The sequence below is a fragment of the Pseudophryne corroboree genome, chromosome 3 (assembly GCF_028390025.1).
Source record: "Pseudophryne corroboree isolate aPseCor3 chromosome 3, aPseCor3.hap2, whole genome shotgun sequence".
NCBI classification, from domain to species: Eukaryota; Metazoa; Chordata; class Amphibia; order Anura; family Myobatrachidae; genus Pseudophryne; species Pseudophryne corroboree.
This window is the reverse complement of record NC_086446.1, coordinates 329,674,846-329,690,627: the sequence shown is the minus strand read 5'-3', so window position 1 is coordinate 329,690,627 and position 15,782 is coordinate 329,674,846. Positions and strand designations below refer to the sequence as shown.

The window sequence follows — 15,782 nt, the reverse complement described above, 5'->3', positions numbered from 1 at the left end:
TATTCTTTTAAGCCACTCATTGTTTCTTAGAAAAAAGCATGGTAAGAGAAAAACCTGTAATTTCATTTTGACTGTTTTTTATTTGTCAAAATGAGACTTCTTTGCAGCCACTCAAAGTTACTTAGACAAAATGGAATCTACAGTTTACCCAATATACCACCAAATGGTTGACAGTTTACTAAATATGCATAAGTATATACTTTTTTTTATGGATTGGCAAAAGAAAAATTCACTTGATGCTTTTGACTCAGGCAATTGACATCAATCAGATAATGGAACCATGGGATTTAAAAGAACCTGAGAAGATGGGCTCGTCTGCGATTTAATCCCAGGACCTCTCACACCCTAAGCGAGAATCATACCCCTATACCAACGAGCCTACTGTTCATGTATTTTCATGTATACTAATGAAATTGGAAGTGAAACTGTTGGAATACATTAGTATTTTAAAATACTATCAGATAATTGAACTAAGCACTTTTAAAGAACCTGAGAAAACAGGCTCATCCAGGATATGAACCTGGCACCTTTTGCACCCGAAGCAAGAATCATACACCCAGACCAACAAGCCACTAGCCAAATAATTTCTTATTCAGTTTTTACCATTTTTAAAGTAAAACTCAAATTATTTAAGAAAAAATGCAAATAGCTGGAGAAAACACAATTTCATTTAATGAAGATAAAACATTTTAAAAATAACATAACAACTTAAAACAAAAAATGTGTATGTAGCATTGCAAAAATAATAACTTAAGGTTACTTGTTATCCAAGTATGTATATTAGAAATGTGCAGTGCCAATATTTAGAGGTCCCAATAGAGTTTGGACTTTTTTTGATAGTTGGAACCTAAGACTTGTCACCTACTGTGTGCAACTCAAGCATGCAGACCCAGAAGAAAGACAAAATAAACACCTGCAATTTATTGTTGATCTTTTTGTTAGTCATAATGAGACTATTCTTTTAAGCCACTCAGGGTTATTTAGAAAAAAGAAAGGTAAGAGAAAAACCTGTAATTTAATTTTGACAGTTTTTTGTTTGTCAAAATTAGACTTTTAAGCCACTCAAGGTTACTTAGACAAAATGGAATCTATAGTTTACCCAATATACCACCAAATGGTTGACATTTTACTAAGTATGCATAAGTATATACCTTTAAAAGATGGGCTCATCCAGGATTTGTACCGGGGATCTCTCGCACCCTAAGCAAGAATCAACGAGCCCACTGTGCATGTCTTTTTTATGTATATTAATGAAATTGTAAGTAAAACTGTTTGTATACATTAGTGAGTATTTTAAAATACTATTAAATACTATCAGATATTAAGGACTTTAAAAGTACATGAAGAGATGGGCTCGTCCGGGATTTGAACCCGGGACCTCTCGCACCCAAAGCGAGAATCATACCCCTAGACCAACGAGCCATCTGCCCAAGGTCCTCTCATTCAGATTTTACCATTTTTAAAATAAAACTCAAATTATTTAATAAAAAAATGCAATAAGCTGGAAAAAAAGATGTTACATTTTAAAAATACCATAACTATTTAAAAAAATTATTTGTAGCATAGCTAAAATGTTTCCTTAAGGTAAATTTTTGGTCCAAGTATGCATATTTGGAATTTTCAGTGCCAAGATTTATGGGTTCCTATAGAGTTTTAACTTTTCTGATAGCTGGAACTTAAGACTTGTCTCATACTGTGTACAACATAAGCATACAGACCAAGAAGAAAGAAAAAAACAAAAACCTGCAATTAATTGTTGACCTTTTTGTTTGTCAAAAAGAGACTATTCTTTTAAGCCACTCATTGTTTCTTAGAAAAAAGCATGGTAAGAGAAAAACCTGTAATTTCATTTTGACTGTTTTTTATTTGTCAAAATGAGACTTCTTTGCAGCCACTCAAAGTTACTTAGACAAAATGGAATCTACAGTTTACCCAATATACCACCAAATGGTTGACAGTTTACTAAATATGCATAAGTATATACTTTTTTTTATGGATTGGCAAAAGAAAAATTCACTTGATGCTTTTGACTCAGGCAATTGACATCAATCAGATAATGGAACCATGGGATTTAAAAGAACCTGAGAAGATGGGCTCGTCTGCGATTTAATCCCAGGACCTCTCACACCCTAAGCGAGAATCATACCCCTATACCAACGAGCCTACTGTTCATGTATTTTCATGTATACTAATGAAATTGGAAGTGAAACTGTTGGAATACATTAGTATTTTAAAATACTATCAGATAATTGAACTAAGCACTTTTAAAGAACCTGAGAAAACAGGCTCATCCAGGATATGAACCTGGCACCTTTTGCACCCGAAGCAAGAATCATACACCCAGACCAACAAGCCACTAGCCAAATAATTTCTTATTCAGTTTTTACCATTTTTAAAGTAAAACTCAAATTATTTAAGAAAAAATGCAAATAGCTGGAGAAAACACAATATCATTTAATGAAGATGAAACATTTTAAAAATAACATAACAACTTAAAACAAAAAAAATGTGTATGTAGCATTGCAAAAATAATAACTTAAGGTTACTTGTTATCCAAGTATGTATATTAGAAATGTGCAGTGCCAATATTTAGAGGTCCCAATAGAGTTTGGACTTTTTTTGATAGTTGGAACCTAAGACTTGTCACATACTGTGTGCAACTCAAGCATGCAGACCCAGAAGAAAGACAAAATAAACACCTGCAATTTATTGTTGATCTTTTTGTTAGTCATAATGAGACTATTCTTTTAAGCCACTCAGGGTTATTTAGAAAAAAGAAAGGTAAGAGAAAAACCTGTAATTTAATTTTGACAGTTTTTTGTTTGTCAAAATTAGACTTTTAAGCCACTCAAGGTTACTTAGACAAAATGGAATCTATAGTTTACCCAATATACCACCAAATGGTTGACATTTTACTAAGTATGCATAAGTATATACCTTTAAAAGATGGGCTCATCCAGGATTTGTACCGGGGATCTCTCGCACCCTAAGCAAGAATCAACGAGCCCACTGTGCATGTCTTTTTTATGTATATTAATGAAATTGTAAGTAAAACTGTTTGTATACATTAGTGAGTATTTTAAAATACTATTAAATACTATCAGATATTAAGGACTTTAAAAGTACATGAAGAGATGGGCTCGTCCGGGATTTGAACCCGGGACCTCTCGCACCCAAAGCGAGAATCATACCCCTAGACCAACGAGCCATCTGCTCAAGGTCTTCTCATTCAGATTTTACCATTTTTAAAGTAAAACTCAAATTATTTAATAAAAAAATGCAATAAGCTGGAAAAAAAGATGTTACATTTTAAAAATACCATAACAATTTAAAAAAATTATTTGTAGCATAGCTAAAATGTTTCCTTAAGGTAAATTTTTGGTCCAAGTATGCATATTAGGAATTTTCAGTGCCAAGATTTATGGGTTCCTATAGAGTTTTAACTTTTCTGATAGCTGGAACCTAAGACTTGTCTCATGCTGTGTGCAACTTAAGCATACAGACCAAGAAGAAAGAAAAAAACAAAAACCTGCAATTAATTGTTGACCTTTTTGTTTGTCAAAAAGAGACTATTCTTTTAAGTCACTCATTGTTTCTTACAAAAAAGCATGGTAAGAGAAAAACCTGTAATTTCATTTTGACTGTTTTTTATTTGTCAAAATGAGACTTCTTTGCAGCCACTCAAAGTTACTTAGACAAAATGGAATCTACAGTTTACCCAATATACCACCAAATGGTTGACAGTTTACTAAATATGCATAAGTATATACTTTTTTTATGGATTGGCAAAAGAAAAATTCACTTGATGCTTTTGATTTAGGCAATTGACATCAATCAGATAATGGAACCATGGGATTTAAAAGAACCTGAGAAGATGGGCTCGTCTGCGATTTAATCCCAGGACCTCTCGCACCCTAAGCGAGAATCATACCCCTATACCAACGAGCCTACTGTTCATGTATTTTCATGTATACTAATGAAATTGGAAGTGAAACTGTTGGAATACATTAGTATTTTAAAATACTATCAGATAATTGAACTAAGCACTTTTAAAGAACCTGAGAAAACAGGCTCATCCAGGATATGAACCTGGCACCTTTTGCACCCGAAGCAAGAATCATACACCCAGACCAACAAGCCACTAGCCAAATAATTTCTTATTCAGTTTTTACCATTTTTAAAGTAAAACTCAAATTATTTAAGAAAAAATGCAAATAGCTGGAGAAAACACAATTTCATTTAATGAAGATAAAACATTTTAAAAATAACATAACAACTTAAAACAAAAAATGTGTATGTAGCATTGCAAACATAATAACTTAAGGTTACTTGTTATCCAAGTATGTATATTAGAAATGTGCAGTGCCAATATTTAGAGGTCCCAATAGAGTTTGGACTTTTTTTGATAGTTGGAACCTAAGACTTGTCACATACTGTGTGCAACTCAAGCATGCAGACCCAGAAGAAAGACAAAATAAACACCTGCAATTTATTGTTGATCTTTTTGTTAGTCATAATGAGACTATTCTTTTAAGCCACTCAGGGTTATTTAGAAAAAAGAAAGGTAAGAGAAAAACCTGTAATTTAATTTTGACAGTTTTTTGTTTGTCAAAATTAGACTTTTAAGCCACTCAAGGTTACTTAGACAAAATGGAATCTATAGTTTACCCAATATACCACCAAATGGTTGACATTTTACTAAGTATGCATAAGTATATACCTTTAAAAGATGGGCTCATCCAGGATTTGTACCGGGGATCTCTCGCACCCTAAGCAAGAATCAACGAGCCCACTGTGCATGTCTTTTTTATGTATATTAATGAAATTGTAAGTAAAACTGTTTGTATACATTAGTGAGTATTTTAAAATACTAATAAATACTATCAGATATTAAGGACTTTAAAAGTACATGAAGAGATGGCCTCGTCCGGGATTTGAACCCGGGACCTCTCGCACCCAAAGCGAGAATCATACCCCTAGACCAACGAGCCATCTGCCCAAGGTCTTCTCATTCAGATTTTACCATTTTTAAAGTAAAACTCAAATTATTTAATAAAAAAATGCAATAAGCTGGAAAAAAAGATGTTACATTTTAAAAATACCATAACAATTTAAAAAAAATATTTGTAGCATAGCTAAAATGTTTCCTTAAGGTAAATTTTTGGTCCAAGTATGCATATTTGGAATTTTCAGTGCCAAGATTTATGGGTTCCTATAGAGTTTTAACTTTTCTGATAGCTGGAACCTAAGACTTGTCTCATACTGTGTGCAACTTAAGCATACAGACCAAGAAGAAAGAAAAAAACAAAAACCTGCAATTAATTGTTGACCTTTTTGTTTGTCAAAAAGAGACTATTCTTTTAAGCCACTCATTGTTTCTTAGAAAAAAGCATGGTAAGAGAAAAACCTGTAATTTCATTTTGACTGTTTTTTATTTGTCAAAATGAGACTTCTTTGCAGCCACTCAAAGTTACTTAGACAAAATGGAATCTACAGTTTACCCAATATACCACCAAATGGTTGACAGTTTACTAAATATGCATAAGTATATACTTTTTTTATTGATTGGCAAAAGAAAAATTCACTTGATGCTTTTGATTTAGGCAATTGACATCAATCAGATAATGGAACCATGGGATTTAAAAGAACCTGAGAAGATGGGCTCGTCTGCGATTTAATCCCAGGACCTCTCGCACCCTAAGCGAGAATCATACCCCTATACCAACGAGCCTACTGTTCATGTATTTTCATGTATACTAATGAAATTGGAAGTGAAACTGTTGGAATACATTAGTATTTTAAAATACTATCAGATAATTGAACTAAGCACTTTTAAAGAACCTGAGAAAACAGGCTCATCCAGGATATGAACCTGGCACCTTTTGCACCCGAAGCAAGAATCATACACCCAGACCAACAAGCCACTAGCCAAATAATTTCTTATTCAGTTTTTACCATTTTTAAAGTAAAACTCAAATTATTTAAGAAAAAATGCAAATAGCTGGAGAAAACACAATTTCATTTAATGAAGATAAAACATTTTAAAAATAACATAACAACTTAAAACAAAAAATGTGTATGTAGCATTGCAAACATAATAACTTAAGGTTACTTGTTATCCAAGTATGTATATTAGAAATGTGCAGTGCCAATATTTAGAGGTCCCAATAGAGTTTGGACTTTTTTTGATAGTTGGAACCTAAGACTTGTCACATACTGTGTGCAACTCAAGCATGCAGACCCAGAAGAAAGACAAAATAAACACCTGCAATTTATTGTTGATCTTTTTGTTAGTCATAATGAGACTATTCTTTTAAGCCACTCAGGGTTATTTAGAAAAAAGAAAGGTAAGAGAAAAACCTGTAATTTAATTTTGACAGTTTTTTGTTTGTCAAAATTAGACTTTTAAGCCACTCAAGGTTACTTAGACAAAATGGAATCTATAGTTTACCCAATATACCACCAAATGGTTGACATTTTACTAAGTATGCATAAGTATATACCTTTAAAAGATGGGCTCATCCAGGATTTGTACCGGGGATCTCTCGCACCCTAAGCAAGAATCAACGAGCCCACTGTGCATGTCTTTTTTATGTATATTAATGAAATTGTAAGTAAAACTGTTTGTATACATTAGTGAGTATTTTAAAATACTATTAAATACTATCAGATATTAAGGACTTTAAAAGTACATGAAGAGATGGGCTCGTCCAGGATTTGAACCCGGGACCTCTCGCACCCAAAGCGAGAATCATACCCCTAGACCAACGAGCCATCTGCCCAAGGTCTTCTCATTCAGATTTTACCATTTTTAAAGTAAAACTCAAATTATTTAATAAAAAAATGCAATAAGCTGGAAAAAAAGATGTTACATTTTAAAAATACCATAACAATTTAAAAAAATTATTTGTAGCATAGCTAAAATGTTTCCTTAAGGTAAATTTTTGGTCCAAGTATGCATATTTGGAATTTTCAGTGCCAAGATTTATGGGTTCCTATAGAGTTTTAACTTTTCTGATAGCTGGAACCTAAGACTTGTCTCATACTGTGTGCAACTTAAGCATACAGACCAAGAAGAAAGAAAAAAAAAAACCTGCAATTAATTGTTGACCTTTTTGTTTGTCAAAAAGAGACTATTCTTTTAAGCCACTCATTGTTTCTTAGAAAAAAGCATGGTAAGAGAAAAACCTGTAATTTCATTTTGACTGTTTTTTATTTGTCAAAATGAGACTTCTTTGCAGCCACTCAAAGTTACTTAGACAAAATGGAATCTACAGTTTACCCAATTTACCACCAAATGGTTGACAGTTTACTAAATATGCATAAGTATATACTTTTTTTATGGATTGGCAAAAGAAAAATTCACTTGATGCTTTTGATTTAGGCAATTGACATCAATCAGATAATGGAACCATGGGATTTAAAAGAACCTGAGAAGATGGGCTCGTCTGCGATTTAATCCCAGGACCTCTCGCACCCTAAGCGAGAATCATACCCCTATACCAACGAGCCTACTGTTCATGTATTTTCATGTATACTAATGAAATTGGAAGTGAAACTGTTGGAATACATTAGTATTTTAAAATACTATCAGATAATTGAACTAAGCACTTTTAAAGAACCTGAGAAAACAGGCTCATCCAGGATATGAACCTGGCACCTTTTGCACCCGAAGCAAGAATCATACACCCAGACCAACAAGCCACTAGCCAAATAACTTCTTATTCAGTTTTTACCATTTTTAAAGTAAAACTCAAATTATTTAAGAAAAAATGCAAATAGCTGGAGAAAACACAATTTCATTTAATGAAGATAAAACATTTTAAAAATAACATAACAACTTAAAACAAAAAATGTGTATGTAGCATTGCAAAAATAATAACTTAAGGTTACTTGTTATCCAAGTATGTATATTAGAAATGTGCAGTGCCAATATTTAGAGGTCCCAATAGAGTTTGGACTTTTTTTGATAGTTGGAACCTAAGACTTGTCGCCTACTGTGTGCAACTCAAGCATGCAGACCGAGAAGAAAGACAAAATAAACACCTGCAATTTATTGTTGATCTTTTTGTTAGTCATAATGAGACTATTCTTTTAAGCCACTCAGGGTTATTTAGAAAAAAGAAAGGTAAGAGAAAAACCTGTAATTTAATTTTGACAGTTTTTTGTTTGTCAAAATTAGACTTTTAAGCCACTCAAGGTTACTTAGACAAAATGGAATCTATAGTTTACCCAATATACCACCAAATGGTTGACATTTTACTAAGTATGCATAAGTATATACCTTTAAAAGATGGGCTCATCCAGGATTTGTACCGGGGATCTCTCGCACCCTAAGCAAGAATCAACGAGCCCACTGTGCATGTCTTTTTTATGTATATTAATGAAATTGTAAGTAAAACTGTTTGTATACATTAGTGAGTATTTTAAAATACTAATAAATACTATCAGATATTAAGGACTTTAAAAGTACATGAAGAGATGGCCTCGTCCGGGATTTGAACCCGGGACCTCTCGCACCCAAAGCGAGAATCATACCCCTAGACCAACGAGCCATCTGCCCAAGGTCTTCTCATTCAGATTTTACCATTTTTAAAGTAAAACTCAAATTATTTAATAAAAAAATGCAATAAGCTGGAAAAAAAGATGTTACATTTTAAAAATACCATAACAATTTAAAAAAAATATTTGTAGCATAGCTAAAATGTTTCCTTAAGGTAAATTTTTGGTCCAAGTATGCATATTTGGAATTTTCAGTGCCAAGATTTATGGGTTCCTATAGAGTTTTAACTTTTCTGATAGCTGGAACCTAAGACTTGTCTCATACTGTGTGCAACTTAAGCATACAGACCAAGAAGAAAGAAAAAAACAAAAACCTGCAATTAATTGTTGACCTTTTTGTTTGTCAAAAAGAGACTATTCTTTTAAGCCACTCATTGTTTCTTAGAAAAAAGCATGGTAAGAGAAAAACCTGTAATTTCATTTTGACTGTTTTTTATTTGTCAAAATGAGACTTCTTTGCAGCCACTCAAAGTTACTTAGACAAAATGGAATCTACAGTTTACCCAATATACCACCAAATGGTTGACAGTTTACTAAATATGCATAAGTATATACTTTTTTTATTGATTGGCAAAAGAAAAATTCACTTGATGCTTTTGATTTAGGCAATTGACATCAATCAGATAATGGAACCATGGGATTTAAAAGAACCTGAGAAGATGGGCTCGTCTGCGATTTAATCCCAGGACCTCTCGCACCCTAAGCGAGAATCATACCCCTATACCAACGAGCCTACTGTTCATGTATTTTCATGTATACTAATGAAATTGGAAGTGAAACTGTTGGAATACATTAGTATTTTAAAATACTATCAGATAATTGAACTAAGCACTTTTAAAGAACCTGAGAAAACAGGCTCATCCAGGATATGAACCTGGCACCTTTTGCACCCGAAGCAAGAATCATACACCCAGACCAACAAGCCACTAGCCAAATAATTTCTTATTCAGTTTTTACCATTTTTAAAGTAAAACTCAAATTATTTAAGAAAAAATGCAAATAGCTGGAGAAAACACAATTTCATTTAATGAAGATAAAACATTTTAAAAATAACATAACAACTTAAAACAAAAAATGTGTATGTAGCATTGCAAACATAATAACTTAAGGTTACTTGTTATCCAAGTATGTATATTAGAAATGTGCAGTGCCAATATTTAGAGGTCCCAATAGAGTTTGGACTTTTTTTGATAGTTGGAACCTAAGACTTGTCACATACTGTGTGCAACTCAAGCATGCAGACCCAGAAGAAAGACAAAATAAACACCTGCAATTTATTGTTGATCTTTTTGTTAGTCATAATGAGACTATTCTTTTAAGCCACTCAGGGTTATTTAGAAAAAAGAAAGGTAAGAGAAAAACCTGTAATTTAATTTTGACAGTTTTTTGTTTGTCAAAATTAGACTTTTAAGCCACTCAAGGTTACTTAGACAAAATGGAATCTATAGTTTACCCAATATACCACCAAATGGTTGACATTTTACTAAGTATGCATAAGTATATACCTTTAAAAGATGGGCTCATCCAGGATTTGTACCGGGGATCTCTCGCACCCTAAGCAAGAATCAACGAGCCCACTGTGCATGTCTTTTTTATGTATATTAATGAAATTGTAAGTAAAACTGTTTGTATACATTAGTGAGTATTTTAAAATACTATTAAATACTATCAGATATTAAGGACTTTAAAAGTACATGAAGAGATGGGCTCGTCCAGGATTTGAACCCGGGACCTCTCGCACCCAAAGCGAGAATCATACCCCTAGACCAACGAGCCATCTGCCCAAGGTCTTCTCATTCAGATTTTACCATTTTTAAAGTAAAACTCAAATTATTTAATAAAAAAATGCAATAAGCTGGAAAAAAAGATGTTACATTTTAAAAATACCATAACAATTTAAAAAAATTATTTGTAGCATAGCTAAAATGTTTCCTTAAGGTAAATTTTTGGTCCAAGTATGCATATTTGGAATTTTCAGTGCCAAGATTTATGGGTTCCTATAGAGTTTTAACTTTTCTGATAGCTGGAACCTAAGACTTGTCTCATACTGTGTGCAACTTAAGCATACAGACCAAGAAGAAAGAAAAAAAAAAACCTGCAATTAATTGTTGACCTTTTTGTTTGTCAAAAAGAGACTATTCTTTTAAGCCACTCATTGTTTCTTAGAAAAAAGCATGGTAAGAGAAAAACCTGTAATTTCATTTTGACTGTTTTTTATTTGTCAAAATGAGACTTCTTTGCAGCCACTCAAAGTTACTTAGACAAAATGGAATCTACAGTTTACCCAATTTACCACCAAATGGTTGACAGTTTACTAAATATGCATAAGTATATACTTTTTTTATGGATTGGCAAAAGAAAAATTCACTTGATGCTTTTGATTTAGGCAATTGACATCAATCAGATAATGGAACCATGGGATTTAAAAGAACCTGAGAAGATGGGCTCGTCTGCGATTTAATCCCAGGACCTCTCGCACCCTAAGCGAGAATCATACCCCTATACCAACGAGCCTACTGTTCATGTATTTTCATGTATACTAATGAAATTGGAAGTGAAACTGTTGGAATACATTAGTATTTTAAAATACTATCAGATAATTGAACTAAGCACTTTTAAAGAACCTGAGAAAACAGGCTCATCCAGGATATGAACCTGGCACCTTTTGCACCCGAAGCAAGAATCATACACCCAGACCAACAAGCCACTAGCCAAATAACTTCTTATTCAGTTTTTACCATTTTTAAAGTAAAACTCAAATTATTTAAGAAAAAATGCAAATAGCTGGAGAAAACACAATTTCATTTAATGAAGATAAAACATTTTAAAAATAACATAACAACTTAAAACAAAAAATGTGTATGTAGCATTGCAAAAATAATAACTTAAGGTTACTTGTTATCCAAGTATGTATATTAGAAATGTGCAGTGCCAATATTTAGAGGTCCCAATAGAGTTTGGACTTTTTTTGATAGTTGGAACCTAAGACTTGTCGCCTACTGTGTGCAACTCAAGCATGCAGACCCAGAAGAAAGACAAAATAAACACCTGCAATTTATTGTTGATCTTTTTGTTAGTCATAATGAGACTATTCTTTTAAGCCACTCAGGGTTATTTAGAAAAAAGAAAGGTAAGAGAAAAACCTGTAATTTAATTTTGACAGTTTTTTGTTTGTCAAAATTAGACTTTTAAGCCACTCAAGGTTACTTAGACAAAATGGAATCTATAGTTTACCCAATATACCACCAAATGGTTGACATTTTACTAAGTATGCATAAGTATATACCTTTAAAAGATGGGCTCATCCAGGATTTGTACCGGGGATCTCTCGCACCCTAAGCAAGAATCAACGAGCCCACTGTGCATGTCTTTTTTATGTATATTAATGAAATTGTAAGTAAAACTGTTTGTATACATTAGTGAGTATTTTAAAATACTATTAAATACTATCAGATATTAAGGACTTTAAAAGTACATGAAGAGATGGGCTCGTCCGGGATTTGAACCCGGGACCTCTCGCACCCAAAGCGAGAATCATACCCCTAGACCAACGAGCCATCTGCCCAAGATATTCTCATTCAGATTTTACCATTTTTAAAGTAAAACTCAAATTATTTAATAAAAAAATGCAATAAGCTGGAAAAAAAGATGTTACATTTTAAAAATACCATAACAATTTAAAAAAATTATTTGTAGCATAGCTAAAATGTTTCCTTAAGGAAAATTTTTGGTCCAAGTATGCATATTTGGAATTTTCAGTGCCAAGATTTATGGGTTCCTATAGAGTTTTAACTTTTCTGATAGCTGGAACCTAAGACTTGTCTCATACTGTGTGCAACTTAAGCATACAGACCAAGAAGAAAGAAAAAAACAAAAACCTGCAATTAATTGTTGACCTTTTTGTTTGTAAAAAAGAGACTATTCTTTTAAGCCACTCATTGTTTCTTAGAAAAAAGCATGGTAAGAGAAAAACCTGTAATTTCATTTTGACTTTTTTATTTGTCAAAATGAGACTTCTTTGCAGCCACTCAAAGTTACTTAGACAAAATGGAATCTACAGTTTACCCAATATACCACCAAATGGTTGACAGTTTACTATATATGCATAAGTATATACTTTTTTTTATGGATTGGCAAAAGAAAAATTCACTTGATGCTTTTGACTCAGGCAATTGACATCAATCAGATAATGGAACCATGGGATTTAAAAGAACCTGAGAAGATGGGCTCGTCTGCGATTTAATCCCAGGACCTCTCACACCCTAAGCGAGAATCATACCCCTATACCAACGAGCCTACTGTTCATGTATTTTCATGTATACTAATGAAATTGGAAGTGAAACTGTTGGAATACATTAGTATTTTAAAATACTATCAGATAATTGAACTAAGCACTTTTAAAGAACCTGAGAAAACAGGCTCATCCAGGAGATGAACCTGGCACCTTTTGCACCCGAAGCAAGAATCATACACCCAGACCAACAAGCCACCAGCCAAATAATTTCTTATTCAGTTTTTACCATTTTTAAAGTAAAACTCAAATTATTTAAGAAAAAATGCAAATAGCTGGAGAAAAAACAATTTCATTTAATGAAGATGAAACATTTTAAAAATAACATAACAACTTAAAACAAAAAAATGTGTATGTAGCATTGCAAAAATAATAACTTAAGGTTACTTGTTATCCAAGTATGTATATTAGAAATGTGCAGTGCCAATATTTAGAGGTCCCAATAGAGTTTGGACTTTTTTTGATAGTTGGAACCTAAGACTTGTCACATACTGTGTGCAACTCAAGCATGCAGACCCAGAAGAAAGACAAAATAAACACCTGCAATTTATTGTTGATCTTTTTGTTAGTCATAATGAGACTATTCTTTTAAGCCACTCAGGGTTATTTAGAAAAAAGAAAGGTAAGAGAAAAACCTGTAATTTAATTTTGACAGTTTTTTGTTTGTCAAAATTAGACTTTTAAGCCACTCAAGGTTACTTAGACAAAATGGAATCTATAGTTTACCCAATATACCACCAAATGGTTGACATTTTACTAATTATGCATAAGTATATACCTTTAAAAGATGGGCTCATCCGGGATTTGTACCGGGGATCTCTCGCACCCTAAGCAAGAATCAACGAGCCCACTGTGCATGTCTTTTTTATGTATATTAATGAAATTGTAAGTAAAACTGTTTGTATACATTAGTGAGTATTTTAAAATGCTATTAAATACTATCAGATATTAAAGACTTTAAAAATACATGAAGAGATGGGCTCGTCCGGGATTTGAACCCGGGACCTCTCGCACCCAAAGCGAGAATCATACCCCTAGACCAACAAGCCATCTGCCTAAGGTCTTCTCATTCAGATTTTACCATTTTTTAAGTAAAACTCAAATTATTTAATAAAAAAATGCAATAAGCTGGAAAAAAAGATGTTACATTTTAAAAATACCATAACAATTAAAAAAATTATTTGTAGCATAGCTAAAATGTTTCCTTAAGGTACATTTTTGGTCCAAGTATGCATATTTGGAAATTTCAGTGCCAAGATTTATGGGTTCCTATAGAGTTTTAACTTTTCTGATAGCTGGAACCTAAGACTTGTCTCATACTGTGTGCAACTTAAGCATACAGACCAAGAAGAAAGAAAAAAACAAAAACCTGCAATTAATTGTTGACCTTTTTGTTTGTCAAAAAGAGACTATTCTTTTAAGCCACTCATTGTTTCTTAGAAAAAAGCATGGTAAGAGAAAAACCTGTAATTTCATTTTGACTGTTTTTTATTTGTCAAAATGAGACTTCTTTGCAGCCACTCAAAGTTACTTAGACAAAATGGAATCTACAGTTTACCCAATATACCACCAAATGGTTGACAGTTTACTAAATATGCATAAGTATATACTTTTTTTATGGATTGGCAAAAGAAAAATTCACTTGATGCTTTTGATTTAGGCAATTGACATCAATCAGATAATGGAACCATGGGATTTAAAAGAACCTGAGAAGATGGGCTCGTCTGCGATTTAATCCCAGGACCTCTCGCACCCTAAGCGAGAATCATACCCCTATACCAACGAGCCTACTGTTCATGTATTTTCATGTATACTAATGAAATTGGAAGTGAAACTGTTGGAATACATTAGTATTTTAAAATACTATCAGATAATTGAACTAAGCACTTTTAAAGAACCTGAGAAAACAGGCTCATCCAGGATATGAACCTGGCACCTTTTGCACCCGAAGCAAGAATCATACACCCAGACCAACAAGCCACTAGCCAAATAATTTCTTATTCAGTTTTTACCATTTTTAAAGTAAAACTCAAATTATTTAAGAAAAAATGCAAATAGCTGGAGAAAACACAATTTCATTTAATGAAGATAAAACATTTTAAAAATAACATAACAACTTAAAACAAAAAATGTGTATGTAGCATTGCAAACATAATAACTTAAGGTTACTTGTTATCCAAGTATGTATATTAGAAATGTGCAGTGCCAATATTTAGAGGTCCCAATAGAGTTTGGACTTTTTTTGATAGTTGGAACCTAAGACTTGTCACATACTGTGTGCAACTCAAGCATGCAGACCCAGAAGAAAGACAAAATAAACACCTGCAATTTATTGTTGATCTTTTTGTTAGTCATAATGAGACTATTCTTTTAAGCCACTCAGGGTTATTTAGAAAAAAGAAAGGTAAGAGAAAAACCTGTAATTTAATTTTGACAGTTTTTTGTTTGTCAAAATTAGACTTTTAAGCCACTCAAGGTTACTTAGACAAAATGGAATCTATAGTTTACCCAATATACCACCAAATGGTTGACATTTTACTAAGTATGCAGAAGTATATACCTTTAAAAGATGGGCTCATCCAAGATTTGTACCGGGGATCTCTCGCACCCTAAGCAAGAACCAACGAGCCCACTGTGCATGTCTTTTTTATGTATATTAATGAAATTGTAAGTAAAACTGTTTGTATACATTAGTGAGTATTTTAAAATACTATTAAATACTATCAGATATTAAGGACTTTAAAAGTACATGAAGAGATGGGCTCGTCCGGGATTTGAACCCGGGACCTCTCGCACCCAAAGCGAGAATCATACCCCTAGACCAACGAGCCATCTGCCCAAGGTCTTCTCATTCAGATTTTACCATTTTTAAAGTAAAACTCAAATTATTTAATAAAAAAATGCAATAAGCTGGAAAAAAAGATGTTAC

General features: G+C 32.8%; 9 non-coding genes across 9 annotated transcripts; all 9 read right to left on the bottom strand.

The window, feature by feature from the left end:
• Nucleotides 1-1,350: 1,350 nt before the first annotated feature.
• Nucleotides 1,351-1,422, bottom strand: TRNAP-UGG (transfer RNA proline (anticodon UGG)). The gene has a single exon. It is a non-coding gene; the product is annotated as a tRNA-Pro (tRNA).
• Nucleotides 1,423-3,136: 1,714 nt separating this feature from the next.
• Nucleotides 3,137-3,208, bottom strand: TRNAP-UGG (transfer RNA proline (anticodon UGG)). The gene has a single exon. It is a non-coding gene; the product is annotated as a tRNA-Pro (tRNA).
• Nucleotides 3,209-4,918: 1,710 nt separating this feature from the next.
• TRNAP-UGG (transfer RNA proline (anticodon UGG)) lies at nucleotides 4,919-4,991 on the bottom strand. The gene has a single exon. It is a non-coding gene; the product is annotated as a tRNA-Pro (tRNA).
• A 1,711-nt stretch (nucleotides 4,992-6,702) lies between these two features.
• TRNAP-UGG (transfer RNA proline (anticodon UGG)) lies at nucleotides 6,703-6,774 on the bottom strand. Its single transcript has one exon. It is a non-coding gene; the product is annotated as a tRNA-Pro (tRNA).
• A 1,708-nt stretch (nucleotides 6,775-8,482) lies between these two features.
• Nucleotides 8,483-8,555, bottom strand: TRNAP-UGG (transfer RNA proline (anticodon UGG)). The gene has a single exon. It is a non-coding gene; the product is annotated as a tRNA-Pro (tRNA).
• Nucleotides 8,556-10,266: 1,711 nt separating this feature from the next.
• Nucleotides 10,267-10,338, bottom strand: TRNAP-UGG (transfer RNA proline (anticodon UGG)). Its single transcript has one exon. It is a non-coding gene; the product is annotated as a tRNA-Pro (tRNA).
• Nucleotides 10,339-12,047: 1,709 nt separating this feature from the next.
• On the bottom strand, nucleotides 12,048-12,119 carry TRNAP-UGG (transfer RNA proline (anticodon UGG)). Its single transcript has one exon. It is a non-coding gene; the product is annotated as a tRNA-Pro (tRNA).
• A 1,711-nt stretch (nucleotides 12,120-13,830) lies between these two features.
• On the bottom strand, nucleotides 13,831-13,902 carry TRNAP-UGG (transfer RNA proline (anticodon UGG)). Its single transcript has one exon. It is a non-coding gene; the product is annotated as a tRNA-Pro (tRNA).
• Nucleotides 13,903-15,612: 1,710 nt separating this feature from the next.
• TRNAP-UGG (transfer RNA proline (anticodon UGG)) lies at nucleotides 15,613-15,684 on the bottom strand. The gene has a single exon. It is a non-coding gene; the product is annotated as a tRNA-Pro (tRNA).
• Between the last annotated feature and the right edge of the window lie 98 nt (nucleotides 15,685-15,782).